General features: G+C 54.7%; 14 non-coding genes and 3 pseudogenes across 14 annotated transcripts; all 17 read left to right on the top strand.

The window, feature by feature from the left end:
• Positions 1-237: 237 nt before the first annotated feature.
• On the top strand, positions 238-357 carry LOC126159204 (5S ribosomal RNA; annotated as a pseudogene).
• An 844-nt stretch (positions 358-1,201) lies between these two features.
• On the top strand, positions 1,202-1,320 carry LOC126159103 (5S ribosomal RNA). Its single transcript, XR_007534041.1, has one exon. It is a non-coding gene; the product is annotated as a 5S ribosomal RNA (ribosomal RNA).
• Positions 1,321-2,171: 851 nt separating this feature from the next.
• LOC126159213 (5S ribosomal RNA) lies at positions 2,172-2,291 on the top strand (annotated as a pseudogene).
• Positions 2,292-3,139: 848 nt separating this feature from the next.
• On the top strand, positions 3,140-3,258 carry LOC126159102 (5S ribosomal RNA). The gene has a single exon (XR_007534040.1). It is a non-coding gene; the product is annotated as a 5S ribosomal RNA (ribosomal RNA).
• Positions 3,259-4,109: 851 nt separating this feature from the next.
• On the top strand, positions 4,110-4,229 carry LOC126159168 (5S ribosomal RNA). Its single transcript, XR_007534100.1, has one exon. It is a non-coding gene; the product is annotated as a 5S ribosomal RNA (ribosomal RNA).
• An 847-nt stretch (positions 4,230-5,076) lies between these two features.
• On the top strand, positions 5,077-5,195 carry LOC126159101 (5S ribosomal RNA). Its single transcript, XR_007534039.1, has one exon. It is a non-coding gene; the product is annotated as a 5S ribosomal RNA (ribosomal RNA).
• An 851-nt stretch (positions 5,196-6,046) lies between these two features.
• LOC126159156 (5S ribosomal RNA) lies at positions 6,047-6,166 on the top strand. The gene has a single exon (XR_007534089.1). It is a non-coding gene; the product is annotated as a 5S ribosomal RNA (ribosomal RNA).
• An 843-nt stretch (positions 6,167-7,009) lies between these two features.
• LOC126159116 (5S ribosomal RNA) lies at positions 7,010-7,128 on the top strand. Its single transcript, XR_007534051.1, has one exon. It is a non-coding gene; the product is annotated as a 5S ribosomal RNA (ribosomal RNA).
• An 850-nt stretch (positions 7,129-7,978) lies between these two features.
• LOC126159203 (5S ribosomal RNA) lies at positions 7,979-8,098 on the top strand (annotated as a pseudogene).
• An 843-nt stretch (positions 8,099-8,941) lies between these two features.
• Positions 8,942-9,060, top strand: LOC126159099 (5S ribosomal RNA). The gene has a single exon (XR_007534037.1). It is a non-coding gene; the product is annotated as a 5S ribosomal RNA (ribosomal RNA).
• An 850-nt stretch (positions 9,061-9,910) lies between these two features.
• LOC126159167 (5S ribosomal RNA) lies at positions 9,911-10,030 on the top strand. The gene has a single exon (XR_007534099.1). It is a non-coding gene; the product is annotated as a 5S ribosomal RNA (ribosomal RNA).
• Positions 10,031-10,873: 843 nt separating this feature from the next.
• On the top strand, positions 10,874-10,992 carry LOC126159098 (5S ribosomal RNA). Its single transcript, XR_007534036.1, has one exon. It is a non-coding gene; the product is annotated as a 5S ribosomal RNA (ribosomal RNA).
• Positions 10,993-11,838: 846 nt separating this feature from the next.
• LOC126159097 (5S ribosomal RNA) lies at positions 11,839-11,957 on the top strand. Its single transcript, XR_007534035.1, has one exon. It is a non-coding gene; the product is annotated as a 5S ribosomal RNA (ribosomal RNA).
• An 850-nt stretch (positions 11,958-12,807) lies between these two features.
• LOC126159166 (5S ribosomal RNA) lies at positions 12,808-12,927 on the top strand. Its single transcript, XR_007534098.1, has one exon. It is a non-coding gene; the product is annotated as a 5S ribosomal RNA (ribosomal RNA).
• An 843-nt stretch (positions 12,928-13,770) lies between these two features.
• Positions 13,771-13,889, top strand: LOC126159096 (5S ribosomal RNA). The gene has a single exon (XR_007534034.1). It is a non-coding gene; the product is annotated as a 5S ribosomal RNA (ribosomal RNA).
• Positions 13,890-14,739: 850 nt separating this feature from the next.
• Positions 14,740-14,859, top strand: LOC126159165 (5S ribosomal RNA). The gene has a single exon (XR_007534097.1). It is a non-coding gene; the product is annotated as a 5S ribosomal RNA (ribosomal RNA).
• An 843-nt stretch (positions 14,860-15,702) lies between these two features.
• LOC126159095 (5S ribosomal RNA) lies at positions 15,703-15,821 on the top strand. Its single transcript, XR_007534033.1, has one exon. It is a non-coding gene; the product is annotated as a 5S ribosomal RNA (ribosomal RNA).
• Positions 15,822-16,525: the final 704 nt, after the last annotated feature.

Below are 16,525 nucleotides of genomic sequence, written 5' to 3'. Positions count from 1 at the left end.
CGCCCAGCGAATGACAGGGGGTGCAACGAGCAGCAGTGCGTCTCACACACGCGGCGGTGCGCCTGCCATTTCGGCCGTCACTCTGCTGGGACGCCGGGCGCGCCTCCCCGCGCCGTCCTCGAGGAACTGGCGGTTGCGAAAGGAAGCGCTTTCGTCAAATGCGGCCGAAAACTAACATTTTGTGTGTTGGGAGAAAAGCCGAACGCGAATTCTGCCGTGCTCCTACATTAGATGAGCGCCAACGGCCATACCATGATGAATACACCGGTTCTCGTCCGATCACCGAAGTTATGATATCATCGGGCCCAGCTAGTACTTGGATGGGTGACCGCCTGGGAAACCCGAGTGCTGTTGGCTCCCTTCCTGTTTTTTTTTTTTCTTATGTCGCCAGCCCAATTTTCGAACTACCTTTCTGTTGTGACAAAGATGCTTCCTTAAGCCTTTTAAACTACTGTAATGGTACGAAAATGCAGTAATTAACTCAGTTTGAGGGAGAATGTGCTAACCAAGTTTGCCAAGAAGACTTTGAAAACGACAAAACAGTACGAATCGGCAGGTGATTTCTGAAATACGTCACCGCCTATTGTTGTGTAGGAGTGTAGAGTTCCAAATTTGATTTGTAACCACGAATTTATTCCGTAGTCGTCTCGTCTCGTCTCGTCTCGTCTCCTCCCGCAGACGTTTGTCGTGCTTGCGCTGTCATATGGACCACGACCCGAGCGGCAGCGAGCGGCAGTCGAGCAAAGTCGGGACAAGTCGGGACGGGGACAGGGACAGGGATAGGAATGGTGCGAATGCACTGCAAACTACGCAGACACCTGGTGTGAGGCGAGGCGAGGCGAGGCGAGGAAGCCCACATCGCTACCAGTGGCGCCCTCCAGCACGACACTGTCACACCCCGCACAGGCCCTCCGCTGAACACCAGGGACAAGATGCGTCCTCCGCTAGTGTCGAAGGCTGCACGCGCCCAGCGAATGACAGGGGGTGCAACGAGCAGCAGTGCGTCTCACACACGCGGCGGTGCGCCCGCCAATTCGGCCGTCACTCTGCTGGGACGCCGGGCGACCCTCCCCGCGCCGTTCTCGAAGAACTGGCGGTTCCGGAAGGAAGCGCTTTCGTCAATTGCGGCCGAAAACTAACATTATGTGTGTTGGGAGAAAAGCCGAACTCGAATTCTGCCGTGCTCCTACATTAGATGAGCGCCAACGGCCATACCATGATGAATACAGCGGTTCTCGTCCGATCTCCGAAGTTAAGCATCTTCGGGCCCGGCTAGTACTTGGATGGGTGACCGCCTGGGAAACCCGGGTGCTGTTGGCTCCCTTCCTGTTTTTTTTTTTTTTTGTTATGTCGCCAGCCCAATTTTCAAACTACCTTTCTGTTGTGACAAAGATGCTTCCTTAAGCCTTTTAAACTACTGTAATGGTACGAAAATGCAGTAATTAACTCAGTTTGAGGGAGAATGTGCTAACCAAGTTTGCCAAGAAGACTTTGAAAACGACAAAACAGTACGAATCGGCAGGTGATTTCTGAAATACGTCACCGCCTATTGTTGTGTAGGAGTGTAGAGTTCCAAATTTGATTTGTAACCACGAATTTATTCCTTAGTCGTCTCGTCTCGTCTCGTCTCGTCTCCTCCCGCAGACGTTTGTCGTGCTTGCGCTGTCATATGGACCACGACCCGAGCGGCAGCGAGCGGCAGTCGAGCAAAGTCGGGACAAGTCGGGACGGGGACAGGGACAGGGATAGGAATGGTGCGAATGCACTGCAAACTACGCAGACACCTGGTGTGAGGCGAGGCGAGGCGAGGCGAGGCGAGGAAGCCCACATCGCTACCAGTGGGCCCTCCAGCACGACACTGCCGCACCCCGCACAGGCCCTCCGCTGAACACCAGGGACAAGATGCGTCCTCCGCTAGTGTCGAAGGCTGACCGCGCCCAGCGAATGACAGGGGGTGCAACGAGCAGCAGTGCGTCTCACACACGCGGCGGTGCGCCCGCCAATTCGGCCGTCACTCTGCTGGGACGCCGGGCGCGCCTCCCCGCGCCGTCCTCGAGGAACTGGCGGTTGCGAAAGGAAGCGCTTTCGTCAAATGCGGCCGAAAACTAACATTTTGTGTGTTGGGAGAAAAGCCGAACGCGAATTCTGCCGTGCTCCTACATTAGATGAGCGCCACCGGCCATACCATGATGAATACACCGGTTCTCGTCCGATCACCGAAGTTATGATATCATCGGGCCCGGCTAGTACTTGGATGGGTGACCGCCTGGGAAACCCGAGTGCTGTTGGCTCCCTTCCTGTTTTTTTTTTTTTTTTGTTATGTCGCCAGCCCAATTTTCAAACTACCTTTCTGTTGTGACAAAGATGCTTCCTTAAGCCTTTTAAACTACTGTAATGGTACGAAAATGCAGTAATTAACTCAGTTTGAGGGAGAATGTGCTAACCAAGTTTGCCAAGAAGACTTTGAAAACGACAAAACAGTACGAATCGGCAGGTGATTTCTGAAATACGTCACCGCCTATTGTTGTGTAGGAGTGTAGAGTTCCAAATTTGATTTGTAACCACGAATTTATTCCGTAGTCGTCTCGTCTCGTCTCGTCTCGTCTCCTCCCGCAGACGTTTGTCGTGCTTGCGCTGTCATATGGACCACGACCCGAGCGGCAGCGAGCGGCAGTCGAGCAAAGTCGGGACAAGTCGGGACGGGGACAGGGACAGGGATAGGAATGGTGCGAATGCACTGCAAACTACGCAGACACCTGGTGTGAGGCGAGGCGAGGCGAGGCGAGGAAGCCCACATCGCTACCAGTGGCGCCCTCCAGCACGACACTGTCACACCCCGCACAGGCCCTCCGCTGAACACCAGGGACAAGATGCGTCCTCCGCTAGTGTCGAAGGCTGCACGCGCCCAGCGAATGACAGGGGGTGCAACGAGCAGCAGTGCGTCTCACACACGCGGCGGTGCGCCCGCCAATTCGGCCGTCACTCTGCTGGGACGCCGGGCGACCCTCCCCGCGCCGTTCTCGAAGAACTGGCGGTTCCGGAAGGAAGCGCTTTCGTCAATTGCGGCCGAAAACTAACATTATGTGTGTTGGGAGAAAAGCCGAACTCGAATTCTGCCGTGCTCCTACATTAGATGAGCGCCAACGGCCATACCATGATGAATACAGCGGTTCTCGTCCGATCTCCGAAGTTAAGCATCTTCGGGCCCGGCTAGTACTTGGATGGGTGACCGCCTGGGAAACCCGGGTGCTGTTGGCTCCCTTCCTGTTTTTTTTTTTTTTTGTTATGTCGCCAGCCCAATTTTCAAACTACCTTTCTGTTGTGACAAAGATGCTTCCTTAAGCCTTTTAAACTACTGTAATGGTACGAAAATGCAGTAATTAACTCAGTTTGAGGGAGAATGTGCTAACCAAGTTTGCCAAGAAGACTTTGAAAACGACAAAACAGTACGAATCGGCAGGTGATTTCTGAAATACGTCACCGCCTATTGTTGTGTAGGAGTGTAGAGTTCCAAATTTGATTTGTAACCACGAATTTATTCCTTAGTCGTCTCGTCTCGTCTCGTCTCGTCTCCTCCCGCAGACGTTTGTCGTGCTTGCGCTGTCATATGGACCACGACCCGAGCGGCAGCGAGCGGCAGTCGAGCAAAGTCGGGACAAGTCGGGACGGGGACAGGGACAGGGATAGGAATGGTGCGAATGCACTGCAAACTACGCAGACACCTGGTGTGAGGCGAGGCGAGGCGAGGCGAGGCGAGGAAGCCCACATCGCTACCAGTGGGCCCTCCAGCACGACACTGCCGCACCCCGCACAGGCCCTCCGCTGAACACCAGGGACAAGATGCGTCCTCCGCTAGTGTCGAAGGCTGACCGCGCCCAGCGAATGACAGGGGGTGCAACGAGCAGCAGTGCGTCTCACACACGCGGCGGTGCGCCCGCCAATTCGGCCGTCACTCTGCTGGGACGCCGGGCGCGCCTCCCCGCGCCGTCCTCGAGGAACTGGCGGTTGCGAAAGGAAGCGCTTTCGTCAAATGCGGCCGAAAACTAACATTTTGTGTGTTGGGAGAAAAGCCGAACGCGAATTCTGCCGTGCTCCTACATTAGATGAGCGCCAACGGCCATACCATGATGAATACACCGGTTCTCGTCCGATCACCGAAGTTATGATATCATCGGGCCCGGCTAGTACTTGGATGGGTGACCGCCTGGGAAACCCGAGTGCTGTTGGCTCCCTTCCTGTTTTCTTTTTTTTTTGTTATGTCGCCAGCCCAATTTTCAAACTACCTTTCTGTTGTGACAAAGATGCTTCCTTAAGCCTTTTAAACTACTGTAATGGTACGAAAATGCAGTAATTAACTCAGTTTGAGGGAGAATGTGCTAACCAAGTTTGCCAAGAAGACTTTGAAAACGACAAAACAGTACGAATCGGCAGGTGATTTCTGAAATACGTCACCGCCTATTGTTGTGTAGGAGTGTAGAGTTCCAAATTTGATTTGTAACCACGAATTTATTCCGTAGTCGTCTCGTCTCGTCTCGTCTCGTCTCCTCCCGCAGACGTTTGTCGTGCTTGCGCTGTCATATGGACCACGACCCGAGCGGCAGCGAGCGGCAGTCGAGCAAAGTCGGGACAAGTCGGGACGGGGACAGGGACAGGGATAGGAATGGTGCGAATGCACTGCAAACTACGCAGACACCTGGTGTGAGGCGAGGCGAGGCGAGGCGAGGAAGCCCACATCGCTACCAGTGGCGCCCTCCAGCACGACACTGTCACACCCCGCACAGGCCCTCCGCTGAACACCAGGGACAAGATGCGTCCTCCGCTAGTGTCGAAGGCTGCACGCGCCCAGCGAATGACAGGGGGTGCAACGAGCAGCAGTGCGTCTCACACACGCGGCGGTGCGCCCGCCAATTCGGCCGTCACTCTGCTGGGACGCCGGGCGACCCTCCCCGCGCCGTTCTCGAAGAACTGGCGGTTCCGGAAGGAAGCGCTTTCGTCAATTGCGGCCGAAAACTAACATTATGTGTGTTGGGAGAAAAGCCGAACTCGAATTCTGCCGTGCTCCTACATTAGATGAGCGCCAACGGCCATACCATGATGAATACAGCGGTTCTCGTCCGATCTCCGAAGTTAAGCATCTTCGGGCCCGGCTAGTACTTGGATGGGTGACCGCCTGGGAAACCCGGGTGCTGTTGGCTCCCTTCCTGTTTTTTTTTTTTTTTGTTATGTCGCCAGCCCAATTTTCAAACTACCTTTCTGTTGTGACAAAGATGCTTCCTTAAGCCTTTTAAACTACTGTAATGGTACGAAAATGCAGTAATTAACTCAGTTTGAGGGAGAATGTGCTAACCAAGTTTGCCAAGAAGACTTTGAAAACGACAAAACAGTACGAATCGGCAGGTGATTTCTGAAATACGTCACCGCCTATTGTTGTGTAGGAGTGTAGAGTTCCAAATTTGATTTGTAACCACGAATTTATTCCTTAGTCGTCTCGTCTCGTCTCGTCTCGTCTCCTCCCGCAGACGTTTGTCGTGCTTGCGCTGTCATATGGACCACGACCCGAGCGGCAGCGAGCGGCAGTCGAGCAAAGTCGGGACAAGTCGGGACGGGGACAGGGACAGGGATAGGAATGGTGCGAATGCACTGCAAACTACGCAGACACCTGGTGTGAGGCGAGGCGAGGCGAGGCGAGGCGAGGAAGCCCACATCGCTACCAGTGGGCCCTCCAGCACGACACTGCCGCACCCCGCACAGGCCCTCCGCTGAACACCAGGGACAAGATGCGTCCTCCGCTAGTGTCGAAGGCTGACCGCGCCCAGCGAATGACAGGGGGTGCAACGAGCAGCAGTGCGTCTCACACACGCGGCGGTGCGCCCGCCAATTCGGCCGTCACTCTGCTGGGACGCCGGGCGCGCCTCCCCGCGCCGTCCTCGAGGAACTGGCGGTTGCGAAAGGAAGCGCTTTCGTCAAATGCGGCCGAAAACTAACATTTTGTGTGTTGGGAGAAAAGCCGAACGCGAATTCTGCCGTGCTCCTACATTAGATGAGCGCCAACGGCCATACCATGATGAATACACCGGTTCTCGTCCGATCACCGAAGTTATGATATCATCGGGCCCGGGTAGTACTTGGATGGGTGACCGCCTGGGAAACCCGAGTGCTGTTGGCTCCCTTCCTGTTTTTTTTTTTCTTATGTCGCCAGCCCAATTTTCGAACTACCTTTCTGTTGTGACAAAGATGCTTCCTTAAGCCTTTTAAACTACTGTAATGGTACGAAAATGCAGTAATTAACTCAGTTTGAGGGAGAATGTGCTAACCAAGTTTGCCAAGAAGACTTTGAAAACGACAAAACAGTACGAATCGGCAGGTGATTTCTGAAATACGTCACCGCCTATTGTTGTGTAGGAGTGTAGAGTTCCAAATTTGATTTGTAACCACGAATTTATTCCTTAGTCGTCTCGTCTCGTCTCGTCTCGTCTCCTCCCGCAGACGTTTGTCGTGCTTGCGCTGTCATATGGACCACGACCCGAGCGGCAGCGAGCGGCAGTCGAGCAAAGTCGGGACAAGTCGGGACGGGGACAGGGACAGGGATAGGAATGGTGCGAATGCACTGCAAACTACGCAGACACCTGGTGTGAGGCGAGGCGAGGCGAGGCGAGGAAGCCCACATCGCTACCAGTGGCGCCCTCCAGCACGACACTGTCACACCCCGCACAGGCCCTCCGCTGAACACCAGGGACAAGATGCGTCCTCCGCTAGTGTCGAAGGCTGCACGCGCCCAGCGAATGACAGGGGGTGCAACGAGCAGCAGTGCGTCTCACACACGCGGCGGTGCGCCCGCCAATTCGGCCGTCACTCTGCTGGGACGCCGGGCGACCCTCCCCGCGCCGTTCTCGAAGAACTGGCGGTTCCGGAAGGAAGCGCTTTCGTCAATTGCGGCCGAAAACTAACATTATGTGTGTTGGGAGAAAAGCCGAACTCGAATTCTGCCGTGCTCCTACATTAGATGAGCGCCAACGGCCATACCATGATGAATACAGCGGTTCTCTTCCGATCTCCGAAGTTAAGCATCTTCGGGCCCGGCTAGTACTTGGATGGGTGACCGCCTGGGAAACCCGGGTGCTGTTGGCTCCCTTCCTGTTTTTTTTTTTTTTGTTATGTCGCCAGCCCAATTTTCAAACTACCTTTCTGTTGTGACAAAGATGCTTCCTTAAGCCTTTTAAACTACTGTAATGGTACGAAAATGCAGTAATTAACTCAGTTTGAGGGAGAATGTGCTAACCAAGTTTGCCAAGAAGACTTTGAAAACGACAAAACAGTACGAATCGGCAGGTGATTTCTGAAATACGTCACCGCCTATTGTTGTGTAGGAGTGTAGAGTTCCAAATTTGATTTGTAACCACGAATTTATTCCTTAGTCGTCTCGTCTCGTCTCGTCTCGTCTCCTCCCGCAGACGTTTGTCGTGCTTGCGCTGTCATATGGACCACGACCCGAGCGGCAGCGAGCGGCAGTCGAGCAAAGTCGGGACAAGTCGGGACGGGGACAGGGACAGGGATAGGAATGGTGCGAATGCACTGCAAACTACGCAGACACCTGGTGTGAGGCGAGGCGAGGCGAGGCGAGGCGAGGAAGCCCACATCGCTACCAGTGGGCCCTCCAGCACGACACTGCCGCACCCCGCACAGGCCCTCCGCTGAACACCAGGGACAAGATGCGTCCTCCGCTAGTGTCGAAGGCTGACCGCGCCCAGCGAATGACAGGGGGTGCAACGAGCAGCAGTGCGTCTCACACACGCGGCGGTGCGCCCGCCAATTCGGCCGTCACTCTGCTGGGACGCCGGGCGCGCCTCCCCGCGCCGTCCTCGAGGAACTGGCGGTTGCGAAAGGAAGCGCTTTCGTCAAATGCGGCCGAAAACTAACATTTTGTGTGTTGGGAGAAAAGCCGAACGCGAATTCTGCCGTGCTCCTACATTAGATGAGCGCCAACGGCCATACCATGATGAATACACCGGTTCTCGTCCGATCACCGAAGTTATGATATCATCGGGCCCAGCTAGTACTTGGATGGGTGACCGCCTGGGAAACCCGAGTGCTGTTGGCTCCCTTCCTGTTTTTTTTTTTCTTATGTCGCCAGCCCAATTTTCGAACTACCTTTCTGTTGTGACAAAGATGCTTCCTTAAGCCTTTTAAACTACTGTAATGGTACGAAAATGCAGTAATTAACTCAGTTTGAGGGAGAATGTGCTAACCAAGTTTGCCAAGAAGACTTTGAAAACGACAAAACAGTACGAATCGGCAGGTGATTTCTGAAATACGTCACCGCCTATTGTTGTGTAGGAGTGTAGAGTTCCAAATTTGATTTGTAACCACGAATTTATTCCGTAGTCGTCTCGTCTCGTCTCGTCTCGTCTCCTCCCGCAGACGTTTGTCGTGCTTGCGCTGTCATATGGACCACGACCCGAGCGGCAGCGAGCGGCAGTCGAGCAAAGTCGGGACAAGTCGGGACGGGGACAGGGACAGGGATAGGAATGGTGCGAATGCACTGCAAACTACGCAGACACCTGGTGTGAGGCGAGGCGAGGCGAGGCGAGGAAGCCCACATCGCTACCAGTGGCGCCCTCCAGCACGACACTGTCACACCCCGCACAGGCCCTCCCCTGAACACCAGGGACAAGATGCGTCCTCCGCTAGTGTCGAAGGCTGCACGCGCCCAGCGAATGACAGGGGGTGCAACGAGCAGCAGTGCGTCTCACACACGCGGCGGTGCGCCCGCCAATTCGGCCGTCACTCTGCTGGGACGCCGGGCGACCCTCCCCGCGCCGTTCTCGAAGAACTGGCGGTTCCGGAAGGAAGCGCTTTCGTCAATTGCGGCCGAAAACTAACATTATGTGTGTTGGGAGAAAAGCCGAACTCGAATTCTGCCGTGCTCCTACATTAGATGAGCGCCAACGGCCATACCATGATGAATACAGCGGTTCTCGTCCGATCTCCGAAGTTAAGCATCTTCGGGCCCGGCTAGTACTTGGATGGGTGACCGCCTGGGAAACCCGGGTGCTGTTGGCTCCCTTCCTGTTTTTTTTTTTTTTGTTATGTCGCCAGCCCAATTTTCAAACTACCTTTCTGTTGTGACAAAGATGCTTCCTTAAGCCTTTTAAACTACTGTAATGGTACGAAAATGCAGTAATTAACTCAGTTTGAGGGAGAATGTGCTAACCAAGTTTGCCAAGAAGACTTTGAAAACGACAAAACAGTACGAATCGGCAGGTGATTTCTGAAATACGTCACCGCCTATTGTTGTGTAGGAGTGTAGAGTTCCAAATTTGATTTGTAACCACGAATTTATTCCTTAGTCGTCTCGTCTCGTCTCGTCTCGTCTCCTCCCGCAGACGTTTGTCGTGCTTGCGCTGTCATATGGACCACGACCCGAGCGGCAGCGAGCGGCAGTCGAGCAAAGTCGGGACAAGTCGGGACGGGGACAGGGACAGGGATAGGAATGGTGCGAATGCACTGCAAACTACGCAGACACCTGGTGTGAGGCGAGGCGAGGCGAGGCGAGGCGAGGAAGCCCACATCGCTACCAGTGGGCCCTCCAGCACGACACTGCCGCACCCCGCACAGGCCCTCCGCTGAACACCAGGGACAAGATGCGTCCTCCGCTAGTGTCGAAGGCTGACCGCGCCCAGCGAATGACAGGGGGTGCAACGAGCAGCAGTGCGTCTCACACACGCGGCGGTGCGCCCGCCAATTCGGCCGTCACTCTGCTGGGACGCCGGGCGCGCCTCCCCGCGCCGTCCTCGAGGAACTGGCGGTTGCGAAAGGAAGCGCTTTCGTCAAATGCGGCCGAAAACTAACATTTTGTGTGTTGGGAGAAAAGCCGAACGCGAATTCTGCCGTGCTCCTACATTAGATGAGCGCCAACGGCCATACCATGATGAATACACCGGTTCTCGTCCGATCACCGAAGTTATGATATCATCGGGCCCGGCTAGTACTTGGATGGGTGACCGCCTGGGAAACCCGAGTGCTGTTGGCTCCCTTCCTGTTTTTTTTTTTCTTATGTCGCCAGCCCAATTTTCGAACTACCTTTCTGTTGTGACAAAGATGCTTCCTTAAGCCTTTTAAACTACTGTAATGGTACGAAAATGCAGTAATTAACTCAGTTTGAGGGAGAATGTGCTAACCAAGTTTGCCAAGAAGACTTTGAAAACGACAAAACAGTACGAATCGGCAGGTGATTTCTGAAATACGTCACCGCCTATTGTTGTGTAGGAGTGTAGAGTTCCAAATTTGATTTGTAACCACGAATTTATTCCTTAGTCGTCTCGTCTCGTCTCGTCTCGTCTCCTCCCGCAGACGTTTGTCGTGCTTGCGCTGTCATATGGACCACGACCCGAGCGGCAGCGAGCGGCAGTCGAGCAAAGTCGGGACAAGTCGGGACGGGGACAGGGACAGGGATAGGAATGGTGCGAATGCACTGCAAACTACGCAGACACCTGGTGTGAGGCGAGGCGAGGCGAGGCGAGGAAGCCCACATCGCTACCAGTGGCGCCCTCCAGCACGACACTGTCACACCCCGCACAGGCCCTCCCCTGAACACCAGGGACAAGATGCGTCCTCCGCTAGTGTCGAAGGCTGCACGCGCCCAGCGAATGACAGGGGGTGCAACGAGCAGCAGTGCGTCTCACACACGCGGCGGTGCGCCCGCCAATTCGGCCGTCACTCTGCTGGGACGCCGGGCGACCCTCCCCGCGCCGTTCTCGAAGAACTGGCGGTTCCGGAAGGAAGCGCTTTCGTCAATTGCGGCCGAAAACTAACATTATGTGTGTTGGGAGAAAAGCCGAACTCGAATTCTGCCGTGCTCCTACATTAGATGAGCGCCAACGGCCATACCATGATGAATACAGCGGTTCTCGTCCGATCTCCGAAGTTAAGCATCTTCGGGCCCGGCTAGTACTTGGATGGGTGACCGCCTGGGAAACCCGGGTGCTGTTGGCTCCCTTCCTGTTTTTTTTTTTTTTGTTATGTCGCCAGCCCAATTTTCAAACTACCTTTCTGTTGTGACAAAGATGCTTCCTTAAGCCTTTTAAACTACTGTAATGGTACGAAAATGCAGTAATTAACTCAGTTTGAGGGAGAATGTGCTAACCAAGTTTGCCAAGAAGACTTTGAAAACGACAAAACAGTACGAATCGGCAGGTGATTTCTGAAATACGTCACCGCCTATTGTTGTGTAGGAGTGTAGAGTTCCAAATTTGATTTGTAACCACGAATTTATTCCTTAGTCGTCTCGTCTCGTCTCGTCTCGTCTCCTCCCGCAGACGTTTGTCGTGCTTGCGCTGTCATATGGACCACGACCCGAGCGGCAGCGAGCGGCAGTCGAGCAAAGTCGGGACAAGTCGGGACGGGGACAGGGACAGGGATAGGAATGGTGCGAATGCACTGCAAACTACGCAGACACCTGGTGTGAGGCGAGGCGAGGCGAGGCGAGGAAGCCCACATCGCTACCAGTGGCGCCCTCCAGCACGACACTGTCACACCCCGCACAGGCCCTCCCCTGAACACCAGGGACAAGATGCGTCCTCCGCTAGTGTCGAAGGCTGCACGCGCCCAGCGAATGACAGGGGGTGCAACGAGCAGCAGTGCGTCTCACACACGCGGCGGTGCGCCCGCCAATTCGGCCGTCACTCTGCTGGGACGCCGGGCGACCCTCCCCGCGCCGTTCTCGAAGAACTGGCGGTTCCGGAAGGAAGCGCTTTCGTCAATTGCGGCCGAAAACTAACATTATGTGTGTTGGGAGAAAAGCCGAACTCGAATTCTGCCGTGCTCCTACATTAGATGAGCGCCAACGGCCATACCATGATGAATACAGCGGTTCTCGTCCGATCTCCGAAGTTAAGCATCTTCGGGCCCGGCTAGTACTTGGATGGGTGACCGCCTGGGAAACCCGGGTGCTGTTGGCTCCCTTCCTGTTTTTTTTTTTTTTGTTATGTCGCCAGCCCAATTTTCAAACTACCTTTCTGTTGTGACAAAGATGCTTCCTTAAGCCTTTTAAACTACTGTAATGGTACGAAAATGCAGTAATTAACTCAGTTTGAGGGAGAATGTGCTAACCAAGTTTGCCAAGAAGACTTTGAAAACGACAAAACAGTACGAATCGGCAGGTGATTTCTGAAATACGTCACCGCCTATTGTTGTGTAGGAGTGTAGAGTTCCAAATTTGATTTGTAACCACGAATTTATTCCTTAGTCGTCTCGTCTCGTCTCGTCTCGTCTCCTCCCGCAGACGTTTGTCGTGCTTGCGCTGTCATATGGACCACGACCCGAGCGGCAGCGAGCGGCAGTCGAGCAAAGTCGGGACAAGTCGGGACGGGGACAGGGACAGGGATAGGAATGGTGCGAATGCACTGCAAACTACGCAGACACCTGGTGTGAGGCGAGGCGAGGCGAGGCGAGGCGAGGAAGCCCACATCGCTACCAGTGGGCCCTCCAGCACGACACTGCCGCACCCCGCACAGGCCCTCCGCTGAACACCAGGGACAAGATGCGTCCTCCGCTAGTGTCGAAGGCTGACCGCGCCCAGCGAATGACAGGGGGTGCAACGAGCAGCAGTGCGTCTCACACACGCGGCGGTGCGCCCGCCAATTCGGCCGTCACTCTGCTGGGACGCCGGGCGCGCCTCCCCGCGCCGTCCTCGAGGAACTGGCGGTTGCGAAAGGAAGCGCTTTCGTCAAATGCGGCCGAAAACTAACATTTTGTGTGTTGGGAGAAAAGCCGAACGCGAATTCTGCCGTGCTCCTACATTAGATGAGCGCCAACGGCCATACCATGATGAATACACCGGTTCTCGTCCGATCACCGAAGTTATGATATCATCGGGCCCGGCTAGTACTTGGATGGGTGACCGCCTGGGAAACCCGAGTGCTGTTGGCTCCCTTCCTGTTTTTTTTTTTCTTATGTCGCCAGCCCAATTTTCGAACTACCTTTCTGTTGTGACAAAGATGCTTCCTTAAGCCTTTTAAACTACTGTAATGGTACGAAAATGCAGTAATTAACTCAGTTTGAGGGAGAATGTGCTAACCAAGTTTGCCAAGAAGACTTTGAAAACGACAAAACAGTACGAATCGGCAGGTGATTTCTGAAATACGTCACCGCCTATTGTTGTGTAGGAGTGTAGAGTTCCAAATTTGATTTGTAACCACGAATTTATTCCTTAGTCGTCTCGTCTCGTCTCGTCTCGTCTCCTCCCGCAGACGTTTGTCGTGCTTGCGCTGTCATATGGACCACGACCCGAGCGGCAGCGAGCGGCAGTCGAGCAAAGTCGGGACAAGTCGGGACGGGGACAGGGACAGGGATAGGAATGGTGCGAATGCACTGCAAACTACGCAGACACCTGGTGTGAGGCGAGGCGAGGCGAGGCGAGGAAGCCCACATCGCTACCAGTGGCGCCCTCCAGCACGACACTGTCACACCCCGCACAGGCCCTCCCCTGAACACCAGGGACAAGATGCGTCCTCCGCTAGTGTCGAAGGCTGCACGCGCCCAGCGAATGACAGGGGGTGCAACGAGCAGCAGTGCGTCTCACACACGCGGCGGTGCGCCCGCCAATTCGGCCGTCACTCTGCTGGGACGCCGGGCGACCCTCCCCGCGCCGTTCTCGAAGAACTGGCGGTTCCGGAAGGAAGCGCTTTCGTCAATTGCGGCCGAAAACTAACATTATGTGTGTTGGGAGAAAAGCCGAACTCGAATTCTGCCGTGCTCCTACATTAGATGAGCGCCAACGGCCATACCATGATGAATACAGCGGTTCTCGTCCGATCTCCGAAGTTAAGCATCTTCGGGCCCGGCTAGTACTTGGATGGGTGACCGCCTGGGAAACCCGGGTGCTGTTGGCTCCCTTCCTGTTTTTTTTTTTTTTGTTATGTCGCCAGCCCAATTTTCAAACTACCTTTCTGTTGTGACAAAGATGCTTCCTTAAGCCTTTTAAACTACTGTAATGGTACGAAAATGCAGTAATTAACTCAGTTTGAGGGAGAATGTGCTAACCAAGTTTGCCAAGAAGACTTTGAAAACGACAAAACAGTACGAATCGGCAGGTGATTTCTGAAATACGTCACCGCCTATTGTTGTGTAGGAGTGTAGAGTTCCAAATTTGATTTGTAACCACGAATTTATTCCTTAGTCGTCTCGTCTCGTCTCGTCTCGTCTCCTCCCGCAGACGTTTGTCGTGCTTGCGCTGTCATATGGACCACGACCCGAGCGGCAGCGAGCGGCAGTCGAGCAAAGTCGGGACAAGTCGGGACGGGGACAGGGACAGGGATAGGAATGGTGCGAATGCACTGCAAACTACGCAGACACCTGGTGTGAGGCGAGGCGAGGCGAGGCGAGGCGAGGAAGCCCACATCGCTACCAGTGGGCCCTCCAGCACGACACTGCCGCACCCCGCACAGGCCCTCCGCTGAACACCAGGGACAAGATGCGTCCTCCGCTAGTGTCGAAGGCTGACCGCGCCCAGCGAATGACAGGGGGTGCAACGAGCAGCAGTGCGTCTCACACACGCGGCGGTGCGCCCGCCAATTCGGCCGTCACTCTGCTGGGACGCCGGGCGCGCCTCCCCGCGCCGTCCTCGAGGAACTGGCGGTTGCGAAAGGAAGCGCTTTCGTCAATTGCGGCCGAAAACTAACATTTTGTGTGTTGGGAGAAAAGCCGAACGCGAATTCTGCCGTGCTCCTACATTAGATGAGCGCCAACGGCCATACCATGATGAATACACCGGTTCTCGTCCGATCACCGAAGTTATGATATCATCGGGCCCGGCTAGTACTTGGATGGGTGACCGCCTGGGAAACCCGAGTGCTGTTGGCTCCCTTCCTGTTTTTTTTTTTCTTATGTCGCCAGCCCAATTTTCGAACTACCTTTCTGTTGTGACAAAGATGCTTCCTTAAGCCTTTTAAACTACTGTAATGGTACGAAAATGCAGTAATTAACTCAGTTTGAGGGAGAATGTGCTAACCAAGTTTGCCAAGAAGACTTTGAAAACGACAAAACAGTACGAATCGGCAGGTGATTTCTGAAATACGTCACCGCCTATTGTTGTGTAGGAGTGTAGAGTTCCAAATTTGATTTGTAACCACGAATTTATTCCTTAGTCGTCTCGTCTCGTCTCGTCTCGTCTCCTCCCGCAGACGTTTGTCGTGCTTGCGCTGTCATATGGACCACGACCCGAGCGGCAGCGAGCGGCAGTCGAGCAAAGTCGGGACAAGTCGGGACGGGGACAGGGACAGGGATAGGAATGGTGCGAATGCACTGCAAACTACGCAGACACCTGGTGTGAGGCGAGGCGAGGCGAGGCGAGGAAGCCCACATCGCTACCAGTGGCGCCCTCCAGCACGACACTGTCACACCCCGCACAGGCCCTCCCCTGAACACCAGGGACAAGATGCGTCCTCCGCTAGTGTCGAAGGCTGCACGCGCCCAGCGAATGACAGGGGGTGCAACGAGCAGCAGTGCGTCTCACACACGCGGCGGTGCGCCCGCCAATTCGGCCGTCACTCTGCTGGGACGCCGGGCGACCCTCCCCGCGCCGTTCTCGAAGAACTGGCGGTTCCGGAAGGAAGCGCTTTCGTCAATTGCGGCCGAAAACTAACATTATGTGTGTTGGGAGAAAAGCCGAACTCGAATTCTGCCGTGCTCCTACATTAGATGAGCGCCAACGGCCATACCATGATGAATACAGCGGTTCTCGTCCGATCTCCGAAGTTAAGCATCTTCGGGCCCGGCTAGTACTTGGATGGGTGACCGCCTGGGAAACCCGGGTGCTGTTGGCTCCCTTCCTGTTTTTTTTTTTTTTGTTATGTCGCCAGCCCAATTTTCAAACTACCTTTCTGTTGTGACAAAGATGCTTCCTTAAGCCTTTTAAACTACTGTAATGGTACGAAAATGCAGTAATTAACTCAGTTTGAGGGAGAATGTGCTAACCAAGTTTGCCAAGAAGACTTTGAAAACGACAAAACAGTACGAATCGGCAGGTGATTTCTGAAATACGTCACCGCCTATTGTTGTGTAGGAGTGTAGAGTTCCAAATTTGATTTGTAACCACGAATTTATTCCTTAGTCGTCTCGTCTCGTCTCGTCTCGTCTCCTCCCGCAGACGTTTGTCGTGCTTGCGCTGTCATATGGACCACGACCCGAGCGGCAGCGAGCGGCAGTCGAGCAAAGTCGGGACAAGTCGGGACGGGGACAGGGACAGGGATAGGAATGGTGCGAATGCACTGCAAACTACGCAGACACCTGGTGTGAGGCGAGGCGAGGCGAGGCGAGGCGAGGAAGCCCACATCGCTACCAGTGGGCCCTCCAGCACGACACTGCCGCACCCCGCACAGGCCCTCCGCTGAACACCAGGGACAAGATGCGTCCTCCGCTAGTGTCGAAGGCTGACCGCGCCCAGCGAATGACAGGGGGTGCAACGAGCAGCAGTGCGTCTCACACACGCGGCGGTGCGCCCGCCAATTCGGCCGTCACTCTGCTGGGA

The sequence above is a fragment of the Schistocerca cancellata genome, unplaced genomic scaffold (genome assembly GCF_023864275.1).
Source record: "Schistocerca cancellata isolate TAMUIC-IGC-003103 unplaced genomic scaffold, iqSchCanc2.1 HiC_scaffold_1126, whole genome shotgun sequence".
Taxonomy (NCBI): domain Eukaryota; kingdom Metazoa; phylum Arthropoda; class Insecta; order Orthoptera; family Acrididae; genus Schistocerca; species Schistocerca cancellata.
Note: the sequence above shows the minus strand (reverse complement) of the source record. Positions and strands in the feature narration are given on the sequence as shown.